At 49.0% G+C, this 15,910-nt stretch overlaps 1 protein-coding gene across 32 annotated transcripts in view; it reads left to right on the top strand.

Moving 5' to 3' along the window:
* LOC102167870 (proto-oncogene Wnt-3) overlaps positions 1-15,910 on the top strand; it is a 139,044-nt gene that overhangs the window by 151 nt on the left and 122,983 nt on the right. For 23 of the 32 annotated variants that reach the window (XR_014821033.1, XR_014821030.1, XR_014821028.1 and 20 more), the window contains exons 1-2: positions 78-135; positions 12,284-12,416. The gene's annotated coding sequence lies outside the window, so the exon portion shown is untranslated. Of the gene's footprint in view, positions 1-77; positions 136-3,693; positions 3,922-12,283; positions 12,417-15,910 lie in introns of those variants that run through there. The other 9 variants (XR_014821032.1, XR_014821036.1, XR_014821034.1 and 6 more) reach the window with 2 other exon arrangements.

Here is a 15,910-nt window from a genome sequence, read left to right as displayed (position 1 = left end):
CCAGAGGTTTTGGCAGGAGGCTATTTTTCTGCATCGAATCAGGCATTGGCAAGGGCATTCATAGAGTACTGACGTGGGGTCCTCAGAGTAAGGTCGGTGGCCAGCGGACGGAGAGCTCATCTTTGCCGGAGCAAGGTTAGGAGGGTTCCTGCTTGAATTTACCTTATACTGTTTAGTTGGGTGACTGGAGATGTCTCTCTTCACAGGAGCCTCTGGTGCAAGCATCTCCTATCTCGCCCCCACCACATTTATCCATCTAATAAACCCACAATGAATGAGTGGCTACCGTGTATCAAGCTAGGACATGAAGGATTTGGACCCTTGGGCATCTCCAAGTAGACGTTATCCGTTTCCATCCTCCCAGGCTTATCTGCCGTTCCTCCCAAGGGAGGAAATGTTCCTTTTCCTTTGACGAGTTGATGCTTCTATTTTCCTGTATCCTAGTCCCACCCAGTTTTGTGTCCCAAGAGATTGTCCACCCATGTACATTCTTTCTCTAACATTTTCACATTCTAATGCTTATTTATTAATGAGCACCTACTATTAGAGGCACAGATATTGGGAGGAGAAATACAAGTAAGACATAGCCCCTTGGAGTTCCCCTTGTGTCTCAGTGGGTTAAAAACCCAGCTAGTATCCATGAGGATGAGGGTTCCATCCCTGGCCTCGCTCAGTGGGTTAAGGATCTGGCGTTGCTGCAAGCTGTGACATAAGTCACGATGTGGCTCAGAGCTGGTGGTGGTGTGGCTGTGGTGTAGGCCAGCAGCTGCAGCTTGGATTCGACCCCTAGCCTGGGAGCTTCCATATACCATGGGTGCAGCCCTAAAAAACAACAAAAAAGGGGGGGAGGCATCATGCCCTCAAGCTATATGATAAGGTAGCATAAGCGCTACAACCAATACAAAGTACTGGTTATCTGGAGAAAAGCAGGAAGGATTCAAGGACTAAATAGCCTATGAAAAGAGCCTTCAAAAATCAACAGAGTTTAGGAGTTGCCTGGTGGCCCAGCGGGTTAAGGATCTAGTGTTGTCACTGCTGTGGCACAGGTTCAGTTTCTTGCCTGGGAACTTCCACATGCCACAGGTTGCAGCTGAAAAACAAGAGTTTTAACAGTGTCTTGCACACACTACCCACTCTATAAATGTTAATTGTATTGGCCTGGTGGAGAGCAATGAGGCTGAGGAGACCCTGAACAAAGGCAAACAGGGGGAAAGAACATGATCTCCTGTGGCCCCTTTAGGGAGCTTGGAGGAGTAATAGTATTAGAAGGAAAGTTGGAGCCAGATCACGGGAGAATCTTAAATGTCATACTTGGACTTGTACTGTAAATTCTTATCTATAAGTAGTTGGAAGCTTTCAGAGCCTGGGTAGAAATTTCAGATTTTCGCAAAGAATTTTTATGTTTATGTTTCGGTTCTTCTTTGGACCTCACAGTATTCCTGTGAGGTGGGTAGAGCAGACAAGAAAACTGAAGTCCAGGGGATCTCTCTTCTGCCTCTCAGTCTCTTAGACCTTTATACGTGCTTAGACCTTCCTCCAAGGAGAAGAAAACTCCATCCCTCCAACTTATTGCACTTTTTTTTGGTTTGTTTTTTAGGGCTCCACCCATGGCATACGGAGGTTCCCAGGCTAGGGGTCGAATCAGAGCTACAGCTGCCAGCCTACACCACAGCCACAGCCACATCCACATCCACACGGGAGCCGCATCTTCATTTACCTACACCACAGCTCACCACAATACCAGATCCTTAACCCACTGAGCAAGGCCAGGAATCGAACCTGAAACCTCATGGTTCCTAGTCGGATTCGTTTCCACTGTGCTGCAATGGGAACTCCCAACTTGTTGCACTTTTAACTTCTACCTTATTTTTCTTTTAAGGCTAGACCACTTGCACAGTCGATCTACAGTGCAGCGTTCTGTATGGGTGACTTGTCCTCCAGCCTCTCCTTTGTTCTACTAGAACTGATTTCTAGCCTCACCAGAGTTCACCTGACTTAGTCCAGTAGTTCCTTTCCATGAATCATCCTCCGTATATTCATAAAGCTCATACTATGTCTCAGGCACAGTGCAGTGGCTGGGGTACAAACATGAGTAAGACATCAACTTGCCATAGAATGTCTCTCATATACTGGGAGGGAAACGTCTACACAGATAACTAGGGTACCGTGTCATGAGCGTGGGGTAGAGGTTATCAAGAACTATGGGATGACAGAAGGGACACTTAGCCTAGACTGGGGATTCAGGGGGGCTTCAAAGAGGAGCTAATAACCTGAAACAGTCTTGATGTATTTATTTGATGCTGGTTCCATCATTACTTGTGAGGCTGCATTATCCTTCACAGTGCCCATGAACACTTAACTTCCAGTGACCGAAACTTTCTTACTGTCCTTCATCGATGATGACACTAATGGCAAGTTTTGCCTCGAGTATGCAGGGAACTATTAATAATAATTCACCATTTAGAATTTTGAAGTGTAAGTGTACAATAATTTATCTTCCAATTATGTCTTCTCTTGAATTCTTAGGCTTTAATCTCTGCTTTCCTAGAATATATCTCTTTTAGTGTTGGCTGCACCTCTGCCCTCATATACTGAAACCAGTTGGCAAGGGAAAAGGGTGGTTAGGCAAGGGGAGCAAGAAGAGTCGTCTCATTCGTGAATGGAATAGATGGCCCTCACCTGACCCAACTTCAGACCAACCCAGTGGCTTATAGGGTTACGACGTTGATCAGAAGAAAGAGGGGACATTGACTGTAAAAGCTAGTTGTCAGAGTAATGGGCTCAGGTGGGGAAAATATGCATGGCCACTTCTAGAGGACTGCCTACTGAGGGGGTGGGATGACCACCCTTAAGAGACTGAGGTAGGGGAGTTCCTGCTGCGGCACAGTGGGTGAAGAATCCGACTGCAGCGGCTGGGATCACCCCAGAGGCTTGGGTTCTATTCCCAGCCTGGTGCGGTGAGTTAAAGAATCTGGTGTTGCCACAGCTTCAGTGTAGATCACAGCTGCAGCTCTGATTTAGTCACTGACCTGGGAACTTCCAAATGCCATGGGTGTGGCCATAAAAAGAGAGAGAGAGATGGAGTAGGGAGCCCCACACAGGGCAAAGTATGCTGCCGCCGCCACCATACTGGTGTGCTAGAGACTGGAGGAAGCCTGTGGTCAAACATAGGCTGTGAAGAGCCATGGCATGGCCCCACACAGGTGGCTCAACCCCAAGGGTGAGTGCTCAAAATCTTGAATTCATGCTATATTCAATAAGAATAAGAATTATCCCAAATCAGTGTGTTGGTACCATTCTCATGGTCTGATCTCATGCAAGGCCACCAAAGCAATACCATGCTGGCCAATGGAAGCAATCTGCCTGCCAGATTGCCCTGGACAACTCATAGGCACGAGCCCTGAAGCTTTTGGGGGTGCCTGGTCAAGCCTATCCATGGAATGAAAAATTGGAGAGTACCCTGAAGAGGAGAGGCAGACTAGAATGATCCCAGCCACCTTAGGGGGACTTAGAAAAAATTAAAGCAGCACTCCAAAGTGTGGGACCCTGTGAGGCCCAGGCCCTGGGTCAGGGACTTTGCTTGCCTAGGTCTTAGGACAACCTTGTGCGGTAGAACAAAGATGGTTTCATATTCTTTGCTAGACCTGTTCCCGTTAAAAGGTGGAGTCTAATTCCATTCTTCTTTAATCTTAGTGACTTGCTTGACCAACAGAATGTAGCACAAGTGAAATTCTAAGATTTCCAAGGCCAGGTCATAAGAAGTCCTGTGGCTTCCACCCAGCCCTTCGAAGAACTCACTCTGGTGATACTGAGTCATCTTGGAAAAAGTTTGACTACCCTCAGGTCATCATGCTAGAAAGGCCACACCTGTGCCTATCAACATGCCAGCTGAGCCCAATTTCCAGCCAAGGCACCAGACTTGTAAGTGAAGCCAACTTGTACCCTCAATACTAGTCTATCCATCAGCTAACTCCCACCAAGGGACCTCTGTAGACTCCAAATGGAACAGAAGAATTGCCCAACTGAGCTTATGCCTGAATTCCTGTCCAGGAAATCAAGAGTCATATAGTAAAGAGGATATTTTAAGCCACTGAATTTTCAGGTAGTTCATTTTGCAGCAATAGATACCTGACCTCAAAAAGTTCTTCAGCTAGTTAGCGGGACAGGGTACAGGGATTATGAAAAGGTGACAATGCAGAGACAATAGATGAATGTGTAATGAGTAGTAAAAACAATTAGGTTCTGCCATAATGTAGGGAAGGAAGGGAGCCCTTTCAATTTGATGATGAAGGAAGACCCTCCAGAAGAGGTGAGATTTCCACTGGCCCTTGAAGTATGCGAAGGATTAAGATGGATGGAGGCACAGGGAGTTCTTGGCAAGCAGAGAAGTGACGTTCAGAAGCCATCGGAAGTCCCAGGCAGTCTGTGTGGTTCCTTTTGGCTAGAGCAGAGGGTTTCTGCAGTAGAGCAAGATGCTGTGGGCAGGAAAGATGCTTTGCCTCCATCCTGGGCAACATCTGTAGGCTTTTGAGTCTTGGGTGATGGAATCAAGTCATAGTTCTGGAAAATCAATTTGATGACTTGATGCCCTCTCCTTTTATTTGAATTTCAAGCGGTGCCCCCACAGTTCTACAGTTCCAGGATTTGGTAAATTAATTCATAGTCAGCCTGTTTGTTCCCTTCGTGGTAGGATAAACTTCAGTACTCTGAAGAGTATTTTTTATAGACTTATGCCACTAAATATTATTTATTTTCAACTGAAGTACAGTTGATTTATTATAATGTTGTTGTTAGGCTCAGGTGTCCAGCAATATATATATATATATATATATATATATATATATATATTCTTTTTTCAGATTCTTTTCCATTAGAGATTCTTATAAGATACTGAGTGTAGTTCCCTATGCTATACAGTCGGTCTGTCTGAAGAGTATTTTTGATGTATCCAATTTAATGGAACTTAAATCTTAGCTCTGAAACCATTCATCTGTTGTGTTTCTCCAGTCAACTCAGTCAGGTTGAACAGAACAATTCCGTTGTCTCTTGTGCCAAACCATCACTGCCCCTTACGCTCCCCCTGCCCTGGTCTCTGCCCCCTTCCCAGGGCACCTTCTGATCCTGTTGGCTCCTAAGCCCCCCTTGCCCCTATCCCACCTGTGCCAGTGCTCGTGCATCACCCTGCACAAGTGGTACCAGCTGTGACTGTATCGCACTTCCACTACCAAACCCTGAGGGCCTGTGGAGAGGAACTCGTCACTCCTCAACCACGCCCTCCCCTTTCCAGTGTTGCTTTGAAAGGTCTTTTGAACACAAAGAGTTGATGTCATATGTATATTGAGCCTTTTGATAGCTCCCTGGGGCCTAAAGAACACAGTGACCAAGACCAAGTCTTATCTTGGCAGACAGAGCCCTCTTCACTGGCCACATCTCTGGCCACTTCTCCCATCCTAACTAGAGTAATTACAGTTCTTCTCACAAGGGCTTTTGTGTCCTCTGGCCTTTTGCATGCTATGCTTCAAACACCCTTCCATTTGCCTCAAGCCTGATTAACTCAAATTTCACCTCTGGTTACACCCTCTTGGGGACGTCCCCTGACACCCAGGCTGGATTGGAACTCTTCCCCTCTGCTCCCCTGGCACCTGGTGCTCTTTCTCAGTGCTTATCACAAGTATCCCCAGTCTCTGCCCACTAGCCCAGGAGCAGGAGATGTGTCTTTCATTCCTGTATCTTCCTAGCATTGCTGTATCTTCCCAGATCAGAGGTTAGTACAAGTTAGGTGCTTGTTAAATATCTATCGCCTTGAAATGGATTCTGTTTAGGAGTTCCCATCGTGGCGCAGTGGTTAACGAATCCGACTAGGAACCATGAGGTTGCGGGTTCGGTCCCTGCCCTTGCTCGGTGGGTTAACGATCCGGCGTTGCCGTGAGCTGTGGTGTAGGTTGCAGACGCGGCTCGGATCCCGCGTTGCTGTGGCTCTGGCGTAGGCCGGTGGCTACAGCTCCGATTGGACCCCTAGCCTGGGAACCTCCATATGCCGCGGGAGCGGCCCAAGAAATAGCAACAACAACAACAAAAGACAAAAAGACAAAAAAAAAAAAAAAAAAAGAAATGGACTCTGTTTAAGCTCACCTAAGTATTCCACCTGCCTGCCAATTCAGAAGCCCACTTATTTGAAAGTTGTTTTTTGTTGTTGTTGTTTTTGTTTTTTTTTTTCCTTATGGAAGTTCCCAGACCAGGGACAAAATCAGAACTGCAGCTGCTGGCCTACTCCACAGCAACACCAGGTCCGAGCCACACCTGTGACCTATCCTGTGGCTTGCGGCAACGCCAGATCCTTAACCCACTGAGCAAGGCCAGGGATTGAACCCACATTCTCATGGACACTATGTTAGGTGCTTAACCCACTGAGCCACAATGGTGACTCCTGAAAAAGTTGACTTTTAGGTATTATAAACTGCCTGCATCAGAAGAGCCATTTTTGCCAAAAGCCTCGTCACTTGGAATCCTCACAGAGTACTAAACAAAATTGCCTCCTCTTTGAGCACCTGCACGACAGTTTCTCATTCTCTGCTCATAACCATTTGATTGGAGACAGGACAGGTGGCACCACTGGTTTTCTGCACAGCTTACTGAGCTGCAGAGACTCGCTGCCCAAGCTGACCGTGGCAGAGGGGAGCTAGATCCAGGCTGCAGTCTCACACCCTCTGTGGGCAGCTGCTCTGTCATCCTGTCTTTTTGACTCAAAAAGGGTCTTGCCCAGATAAGTACAACACCTCATGGCTTCTGCTTTGGACAGCCACAAAACCCTCGTCACCTTCTGTCCCCAACACCAGAAACATAATCCCACTGCCTCTGGGTTTTCCGGCCCCTTCGATTAAAGCTGAGCAGACAGAAAGGATGACATTTCTGAATTCAGAGGCTGCAATGAGCTGAGGAAAACAAGCATCTGTGGCCCCTTCCAGGACCCACCAGGTGGAGGAGATGTTGCCCCGGGTGCGGGGGCCGGGGTGGGGGGAAGGCGGGGAGGAGGCTCCAAGGAAACTGCCCTCCACGGAGAGTCTGTCCGCAAATTGTCTCATGTAGCCAGAACAGCCAGGAGCAAGGTAGGGGGAGCAGAGTTTGGTCTGAGGAGAGCCAGTGTATTGTAAACAGGATAAAAGGGCCTGGAAAGCCCCACTTATCACTGACTAATGTGTCCCCAGGTCATCGGGGAGCTGGACCCCCACCAGTAGCCCTGAGTGAAAAAGAATTCCCCATTAACCCCATCACCTGGGAGTGGAGCCAGGGCAAAGGTCTGGCTTTTCCTCTTGCTAAGTGAGTCCCATCATCCTTAAGCCTTCGTGGGGCTCAACACAGTTTCTAGGGAGCTCTCAGCCAGATGGGAGAGATGTCTTCTGGGGTCCCCTGGAGCAGGGCCTGCGTGTGGGCATGCTTGGAAGGAGAGGGGGTCTGGAAGAAGGCAGAGGTAGCGGGAGGCCGGAGGCAGTTGCAGGAGCAGCTTACTCTCCTGCTTAATCACGGAGGTGGGGAGGCTTGAGGGTCAGCACATGGAGCAGTGGCATGGCTAAATTTATTTACTCTAGCTGATTTACAGTGTTCCGTCATTTTCTGCTGTGCAGCAAAGTGACCCAGTCATACATACATATACGTTCTTTTTTCCACATTATCCTCCATCATGTTCCATCACGAGTGGCTTTATTTAGACTTGAGGGGCTGACTGAGGTCTCTGTGACTCTGGACTCTCATGATCTCATTCATTGTCTACAAACCCCGTATGTGCAAGTATCTTAGAGCTGAGAAACCAAAGGTTAAGTCTCCAAAGTGAATGGTGGATAAGTGGCCCACTGAGAACCAAACTCAGGCCTGGCTGATCCCAGCCTGGGCAGGTTAAGTCAGTTGGACCAGGTGTCCCACATGGCTGTTTAAGTGTGAAGACTTCCAAGGGATGCTTGGATGAAATGAGTTCAACTTTTCTCTGTATATACTTCACCCTTCCAGGGAGCCTTCCGTGATCATCTCTGTCATCTTTGGGCCCCTGTTTTCTTGGACCCCTGAGCATGGACTAGTAGCAAGAGTTCAGAGTTTGAAACAGAGAGTCTGCATGTGATTTTTCCAACTTGTGCCCTTTTGCCAAATCAATTCTTCTGAGCCTCAGTTTCTTTATCTGTTATATGGGGACCCTAATATCCACTCTCTGTATTTCACCATTTTGTAGGAGGATTAAATAAGAAGGGCTTTAATATCCACTCTCTGTATTTCACCATTTTGTAGGAGGATTAAATAAGAAGGGCTTTGCCCATGATTTGAGGGTTAATTATATTCACAGTGATTGTCGTGGGACCTCCTGAGTGAATTTCTTGACTCCAGTGTTCGCCCCCTCGCCCTCCTGCCTCTCAGGGATATTGCCTTCAGGTTCACCTGCCTAAAACCTCACCTGATGCATGCCTCCTGCTCAGAACCATCCGCGACTCCCTGCTACTGCTTCCTTGGCCAGGAACTCACCTTTCCAGGACTGGCTCACCTACCACTCCCAAACCGGGGGCCTCTGCTCCTCTGCCCAACCATGGGTTTGAGTCACGGTTCCTACTTGGGATGTCCAAACACACTGTATGTTCTCCTACCTGTAGGCCTGTGCTGGCTCCTCGGAGAGATCTGTCCCCTCTTCCAAGGAGGTGGCTCTGATCCCAACCCCTCCTCCAGCTGGCTTCCTGACCACCCGTCCTGTTGCACCTCTCTGCCCTTCTGTCCTTGTCATTCTCTGTGCCTTGGCATTCACCTCCGGGGAGTGATGCCTTTCCATGGATGATCAGTCTCCACATTAGACCATAAGCTTCTTGAGGACCAGGACCTGCTTATGTCTTTCAGTGAACCTCCTCAACTAATGTAGGCTAGAGGGGCAGTGGCTTAACGGCATGTCCTCAGGAATCCATCGATCTACAGGGCAGGAAAGAGTGGCTTACCCTGCCCCGTGAGCCGCTTGAGCAGAGCTACTTTGAGTCTCTGGCCTACTGGAGGGCTCAGTGTACATCCATGCATTGGCTCAAGCCACGGCAGGCCAGTGTGGAGGGGGCGATTGTTTTTAACAGGTGGCAACTCTGTGGGTCCTGGCAAAGAGTACCAACGTAGAAGCCCTCTATTCTGCAGCTCCATAGACCTTGCCCGGAGCATACAGGAGCCTCTGTGACATCTCCTTTCATATCCACCATTCAGTGAGTCCTCAGGCTTTCACATGTGTGGTGGGAGGCAGGAGTAGGAGGGAGTTTTCCTTCCATGCCCTTGATAACCAATGAACTGATGACCATTCGGCCTGCTCATCTTCCTAGAGAGAAGCTGAGGGTCCAAAGAGGGGTGCGTCCTGCCCACATCAGGCAGTGTTCAAAGCCCAGCTGGGGTTGGAACCTGCATGTCCCGACTCCAGTCCAGTGCCCAGCTGTGTACCTCATACTCTCCTTGGGTGACACACAGATCAAGGTCCTGCAGACAGGGATTCTGGAAGGGGCCTGGGACCCAGCCCCCCATGAAAATTGCCTTTAACCTGCCAGGAGATGGAGTAGGCCCACCCAGACCGAAAAGTTTCCAAGAAGAAATCTCTAAGCCCCCTTCCAAAGCCCTGAAACCTGGCACACCTCAGTGCATCATGTTTTTTTCTCCTCATGAGATAAAGATGCTGTCACCAGAGCCCAAACCACATGGTCTGGGGCTTCCCTGTCCAACATGCTATCTGCTAACCACATGTGGCTATTGAGTACTGGAAGGGTGGCTTGTGCGAATTGGCTTTTGCTGTAAGTGTAAGATACCCACTGGCTTTCAAAAACTTAGCACAGCAAAATGCAAAATACGTCAATACTTTTTACCATTGATTCATGTTGAAACGATAAAGTTTTTTTGTTTTTTTTTTTTGTCTTTTTTTTTGTTTTTTTTTTTACCTTTTCTAGGGCTGCTCCCATGGCATATGGAGGTTCCCAGGCTAGGGGTCTAATCAGAGCTGTAGCCACCGGTTTATACCAGAGACACCGCAATGAGGGATCCGAGCCGCGTCTGCGACCTACAGCACAGCTCACGGCAACGCCAGATTGTTAACCCACTGAGCAAGGCCAGGGATCGAACCCGCAACCTCATGGTTCCCAGTCAGATTCGTTAACCACTGAGCCACGACGGGAACTCCAAAACGATAAAGTTTTAGATGTGTGAATTGACTTTTGCTGTAAGATACCCACTGGCTTTCAAAAACTTAGCACAGCAAAATACAAAATATGTCAATACTTTTTTACATTGATTCATGTTGAAACGGTAAGGTTTTAGACGTCTTGGGTTAAGTAAAATATATTATTAAAAATGAGGAGTTCTCTTGTAGCACAGCAGGTTAAGGACCCGGGCAGGAGCCACATTTCCACAGAGGTCCATGGCTGAACTCAGCACAGTTCAGATGAACCCCGCATCCCACGGGCAAAAGCCCCATTCAACAACCACCACGCCGACCCCAAATAAGCCGGATCAAGCCAGGGATCCTCAGTAGCCAAGGCTTTCTCACCCTGCTTTCAGGGTCTCCAGGAGACAAGCTGCATTCACAGCGATAATGTTGCAGCTTTGAAAGGGAAGCGCCCCAAACCCCCTGGGCCTGGGGGCTGGAGGAGCCCTCTGAGGAGAGGGCCAGACGGCAGGCATCCCTCAGAGGCCTCCGTCCCGCTGCAGGCCATGGGGCCAACGTGTCCCAACACCGACAGCTTCCTTGCACAAGCCAGACCTCACAGAGTGAGGGGCGCGCCGGGAGGGTCGGGAGCTCATCCATCAAGAACCATCAAACAGCAGGGCCACAGGCCTGCCTGAACGCTTGGCTCTTTCAAGGGGCCTTCTGCACCCCCACCCCCACCCTCCAAACCTTGGCCTCCTGGAATCAAGCACATTCCATTGGTGGGGGATTAGGGGGTCGGCAACCCAGGCTGGGCTGCCTCACCCCCCCACCCCGCTCACCCACCGTGCAGGGACCCATCTCCTATACGCCCCACCCCACCCCCGGCTGGAGCTGTGGTTAAGGGGCCCAGGGCAAAATAGAAATTGGCGGGGCCTTTTTGTCTGCCTCTGCTTTTAAGAAAATAGCACACACATGGAGAGACAATCTTGACTATCTTGTCCTTTTTTTAAGTCGGAAGAGCTGGATTGCACAGAGATCTCCAAAGCTTTGTTTATACCAAGAGCTGGGGCTGGGCAGTGGGAAGGGTCCCTGAAATGAAAGCAGAGGATCTTCAGTCCTCCCCACCCCACCTGACACCTGCACCTGGCTCGGTCTCCTGAAGCACCAGGGGTCAGCCGGCCTCAGGTGCCCTGAGTGTCACAGCCAGGTCCTCCCTGCCAGGTGGGACAAGAGCCTGGACTTCCCTTCTCCCCTTCTCACCCAAGGGAGCCCCAGCTGGGGGTCTGCTGTCCTGACTACAGCAGGGCCAAGAAGAACCCCAAGCCTTGGGCATCATTGCTCATGGAGGCATCAGAAAGGCCTGTGTTCGAATCCTAACTTAGCCCCATTTCCTTAATTGCCCTGCTCCTCGTGCATTCTTGGTAGAGTGGAAAGCCTATCAGAGAGATGTGGGTTGGGCCAGTGGCTAGCTGTGCATCCTGGGAGAAGTCACTTGACTACTCTGATCTTTATCTTCCTTATGATTTTTTTATAAGGATTCAATGAAATCCGGGATTTGAAAACACCTGGCGCAATACATAGTGGATGCTGCCATTAGATGGAATTCATCCTTCTTCCTCATGCCCTCCCAAATCTCTCAGTACTTTCACAACATAGCTCTGATCACACTAATCACCCTAGCCACAGGCATAGCTATAAGCAGGGCTCCCAAGTGGTGGGCTCCTGGCAGGACCTTGTCACAGTGCCTAGTACACTTGTGGTGCTCAGGCAATGTTCTCATTTTTATATCTTTGTGAAGTAGGGTTGCATATTAGTTCAGAGCATAACTCTGCAGCCTGAGTTCAAATCCAGACTGCCATTTACTGGCCGGGCAACCTCAGCCGAAATACCTAACTTCTCGGAGCCTCAACCTCCTCATTAGTAAAATGGGCATAACGATGGCTCCTTCCTCTTAGGGTTGTGGGGTTTAAATAAGGTGATAATTACAAAGGACATGTGATACATGCAACAGGAGTGTTTTGACAAATGAAATTTATTGACCACCTTTCCTGCCCAGAGATGCTCACCATCCACCTGCTGGCCCCGGCTCAGGCCCTGTCCTGTTTGGGCAGGGAAGTCCTTTCTGACCCTGTGTCTCTTTTCTTATAGGATGGGGAGGCAGCCGAGCTCCTGAAGAGGCCGGTGAAGGACTTGGTTTGGCAGCTGGTCCTCGCCTCCACCCCGCCCATCTGCACTGGTCAGAAGCCAGGGCCTGCAGTTCCTTCCCTGCACTGGCTTTCTCGTGAGTGGGGGCTGGGCTGGGGCGGGCCAGCTGCTTCTCACGGCTCAGGAAGGGACCGACAGGCCGGGAACACGTTTGTAACCGCCCAGTGGTTAGCACAAAGGTGGCTGCAGGAGGAGCTTCCTCTCCAGGAGGAAGGGAGAAGGTCAGTGGCCCACATCCGGCCCTGCCCATTCCTCCCAGATGCTGTGGAAAGATGTTCTAGCCACTTCGTCATTGCTGGGCGGGGTCTTTCCTTCGCGCCGGGGCAGGCCCCTTGGAAGACCCTGGCCTGCGGGGCTGGGCACACAGTCACAGGCACACAATCTGTGCACCCCCCACCCCACCCCCACACATACACGTAATCCAGGGGCTGTGGGATGAAGCAACCTGCTATTGACCTGGCCATCCGCTTGCCATTCCACTGGCCTGTCCGAGACTGCAGGGCCCCATCGTCTGGATGCAAAGGGGGCTGTTGGGAGTGATGGCTTTGCTGTCGGTGTTCATTGCCCAAGAAGTTAAGGTTGTGGGTCAATCCTTAGATAGGACCATGGATTTCCTTCTCTCCCATAGTTGCAGATGTCACCCTGCACCAGAGCCTGCTCTCTCCTGCATGTGCAACATACCTGAAAGGGGTCAGCTCATGACTCAGCAGAAGGCAAAAACTGTCTTCTTTCTGCCGCCCACTCTGGCTGCATGAGCATCGTCTTCACAGGAGACCTTTGGATGCTGGAATGCAGCCTCTGTGAAAGGTCATCTCCCTGGGACCACTGCAGTCCCAATGGAGCAACAGAGGCTTTGGGATGCCTGGAGCTGGTTTCTTTGTGGTGGGGGTGGGCAGCTCCTGCTCTGCATGTTGGAAGGGGACCCCAAGGAGGCATGAGTGCCTCATCCCCAGGGGAGGGGCAGAGTTCTAGACCAGGGGCTCTAAGTTCTTCGTGGGAAAGATGACAGTTTTCCTGGCAGCCCCAGGCACGGCTCAGGTGTGTGTTCCCATGGAGGCTTCATGCAGGTCTCCTGAGTTTGAGACTTTATGCTACTTCGGTGACTTCTGATTGAGGATAAAATGCAAACTAGAAGAGCAGATGCTAGAACAAAGATGCTGTGAGAGATGGTGAGCTCTGTCCATCTGTCCATCTGCCGAGCATCCACAATAAGCCAGACTCGGCCTTGGGTGCTGGTGATCTAGAAGTGAGAAAGCCAGGGCCCTTACTTTCAAATTGTTTTCCAGTGAGGAAGACAACATTGATTAGGATAGAAGAACCTGGGAGCCCTGCTGAAATGGCTTAAATAACAAGGGAAACTTATTTCACATGGCAAGAAGGCCAGCAGGAGAGGTTCTGGGATTGGTCAATTTAGAGGCTCAATGGTATCATTGAGAACATGGATTTTTTTTTTTTTTTTTAATTTCTGCCTGACTACCCTCCAAGGACCATCCAGCTCACCTCATGGTGTCAAAGTGGCTGCCACACATCCAGCTATTGCAGGCCAGTACTGTAAACAACTGAAGCACGAGAGGAACAGTTTCTTCTTGCGTCTCTTTTAAAGAGAGCGAGCTTTCCACAAGCACAGCAGAAATTGCCTTCAACTCTCATTGGCTGGCATTTCATCACCTGCCCATGCTCAAATTAATCTCTGAAAAGGGCTGACCACATGTGGCTTAGGTGAATCTGGGTTTACCTTTGAGGTGGTGATCCCTTCCTTAGGGAGGATGGCTGTCTTGTCAGAACTGGGGTTCTCCTTTCCAAGAAGAAGGAGGAGCTGGCTACACGTGGTGCCTGTTGGCAACCAGATGGAAAATCCCAGCATTCTGTGTTTCTTCCCCCAACCCAGGCACAGCTCGGTAAATCTATCCCTACATTTCTCAGCTCCCTGCGATGTTTGTTTTTCCCTCAAGACTGACTGCTTGGCCACAAACTGCCCTTTGTTTGTTGTTAAAAGTTGGCCATGTGAAAACTTCCTGCCACAGCATTCTCTCTCTCAGTCTTACAACCACACATGTGCATGCATGCACACGTGCACACAATCTAGTGGCCACTCTAAATCCAACATCTATATGAGGAAAATCCCTATTCCAGTGCATTGCCCCCCCCTCCAGTACAGACACCACCATCCATGTGTGACAAGGTTTGCACAAGTAGGCATCACTAAGCCTCCATTTCTTCCCAAACAATGCTGGATCTAAAGCTGGATCTAAAGCAAGTGGGAAACGAGACCCAATCCCGTGTGCTCCACTGGCCCATCCAGGAGGAAGATGCTTACGAGGCAGTTCTCAGGGACGAGGCTGCTTATCCAGTTGGGTCCATAGCAGGCACCAGAAGGAATCTCAGTGGTAAAAACTGCTCCATTGAACCCAGAGGCTATGTGTGGGAGCCGGATATTGGAGAAAACCAGGAAAACATAAGTTTTTCAAAGTTCGTGAGTCAATATCTGTTCTGCAAAGTAGTTTACTGTGTCCTTTTTTTAGAGTCCACATGTAAAGTGATAGCATATAACGTTGGTGTCTCACTGGCTGGCTAACTTCACTTAACATGATAATTTCTAGATCCATCCGTGTTGCTCCAAATGCCATTATTTCTTCCCTTTTAATGGCTAAGTAACATTCCATTGTGTACATGTACCACATCTTCTAGATCCACTCCTCTGTCGATGGACATTTAGGTTGTTTCCATGTCTTGGCTATTGTATGTAGTGCTGCAGTGAACACCGGAGTACATGTGTCTTTTCGAGTCATGGTTTTCTCTCTGAGTAGATGCCCAGGAGTGGGATTGCCAGATCAAATGGTAATTCTATTTTTAGTTTTCTGATGAATCTCCATACTGTTTTCCGCAGTGGCTGCAACAATTTACATTCCCACCAACCGTGTAAGAGGGTTCCCTTTTTTCCACAACCTCTCCAGCATTTATTGTTTGTAGACTTTTTGATGATGGCACTCTGGCCGGTGTAAGGTGGTACCTCATAGTGGTTTTGATTTGCATTTCTCTAATAATGAGTGATGTTGAACATCTTTTCGTGTGTTTTTTGGCCATCTGTATATCTTTGGAAAATTGTCTGTTTAGATCTTCTACCCATTTTTGGATGGGGTTATTTGTTTAGGTTAGCATCTTCATTATCTGCCTTTCCTCACCAGAGTAGAAGCCCCATGAAGGATAGACCCTGTACTGTCTTAGCCCATATTCTATCCTAGAACACAGAGCTTGGCCTATAGATAGCAGTCAACAATAACTGAATCGAGGATGGCTCCAGTCTCTTTTTTGGGATGAAAAGGAAAGAAGAAAGCAGGGAGGGAGGGAAGGAAGAAAGAAAAAAAGAAAAAACATAAATATGCTTCCAAATATGCTTCTATCAGAGATTAGCTACAGCTGTGGTCTCCCCATCCTGCCCTGTCCTGCAATGCTGATCACAGAGGAGTGAATTGACAGAAGCAGGTGTAAGAGTCTCTCATAAACACTTCTCCTTCTTAAGGGTGATTGGAGCTTCTGAGAAATAGAAAACGATGGGAGGAGGGTGTAAAG

Source organism: Sus scrofa, chromosome 12, assembly GCF_054392235.1.
Source record: "Sus scrofa isolate SSC_HxYL_T2T_F1_AM1 chromosome 12, Sscrofa_HxYL_maternal_Yorkshire_Landrace_v2.0, whole genome shotgun sequence".
Classification (NCBI taxonomy): Eukaryota; Metazoa; Chordata; class Mammalia; order Artiodactyla; family Suidae; genus Sus; species Sus scrofa.
The sequence above is the reverse complement of the archived record's forward strand: the minus strand, read 5'-3'. Positions and strand labels throughout refer to the sequence as shown.